Source organism: Emiliania huxleyi (assembly GCF_000372725.1).
Source record: "Emiliania huxleyi CCMP1516 unplaced genomic scaffold EMIHUscaffold_108, whole genome shotgun sequence".
NCBI classification, from domain to species: Eukaryota; Haptophyta; order Isochrysidales; family Noelaerhabdaceae; genus Emiliania; species Emiliania huxleyi.
Genome location: NW_005201912.1, coordinates 103,016 through 104,277, shown reverse-complemented (window position 1 = coordinate 104,277; position 1,262 = coordinate 103,016).

Below are 1,262 nucleotides of genomic sequence, written 5' to 3'. Positions count from 1 at the left end.
GCGGGATGGTTGCCGAGGGCGGCGAGCATCAGAAGCGGTGCCTCCTTCGCTGCTCTGCAGGTTGGTCTCCGCGCCGTGCCGCAGCAGCATCTCGGCCACGCGCTCGTGGCCGTTGGCGGCGGCGGCCATCAGCGAAAAACTGCCTTCGCTGTCTCGCGCGTCCGCCTCCGCGCCGCGCTTCAGCAGCACTTCAACGAGCTGCTTGTGACCGTGTTCGGCGGCGATCAGCAGGAGCGTACAGCCACTGACACCGCGACGCACGCACGTCGCATCAACCCGCCCATCCCCGGTGAGCCACGTCTGCACCACGCCCACCTTGCCGTCCGCCGCCGCCGCCTCGATCCTTTTCGGCAGCGCGAGCGGCGCAGCAGTAGCCGCCGTAGAAGCGTGCCCGCGCCGGGAGGCGGCCGAGCCAGCCTTCGCTCGGCCGGGCATGCAAACGGGCGGGGTTGCGGACGGGCGAGCGCCTCCTCCCGCGCTGGCTTTGCACGGCGGGGCTTGCTTTTCTTTTTCCTTTTCTTTCTCTTTCTCGCCCATCCGCTCCCACTTGGCGCCCTAGAGAACGTCTCGTCGACCCGCCCGCCGCCGTCGAGCCACGCCAGCACCGCTCCCACTTGGCCATCCCAGGCGGCCTTCCGAATGCTTGCACGGAGGCGGCGCAGAGGCGGCGGCTTGCGGCGCGCGGCGCTGACGCGGGCTGGCATATACTTGTTGCACCGGCCGGCCGGAGTGTGTTTTCTTTATTTCAAGCGGGAAAACGCGGTTCTCTTTATTTTGTGTAGTATAAGGGGTAAGGGCTCTCCTGCCCGCAGCCCGATCACCCCCCCCCCCCCCCGCTGTGTGTGCGCTTCATAGCTCCTTGCTATTGAGAAGAACTTTTCTTTGAACGCATCGCAGAAAAAAAATGTCGCGGATATGAGACGCCTTTTGTCGCCAGGTGTTTGCATTTGTGTATATGCTGACGCTCGTCGCTGCCGCCGTCTGCAAAACCGGCCGTGCGCCGCCGCCATTGCCACCGCCACCGACGCCGCCTCGTCCGGGCGTCGCCTCCGCCTCCTTCCCCGCCGATGAGTCTGTGGTCAAGGCGTCGGAGTCCGACCCCGACGCCTTTCTCGGCACGTGGACCCTCACCCATCACCCGACGATGAACGGCTTGAAGATGACGATTACTCCGTGCATACGCGGCCGTGCTCGACGTCCAGGTCGGAACGAGAGCGCGCGAGTCAGGCGTACGCTTCGCGGATGCACGCTCTACTTCCGCG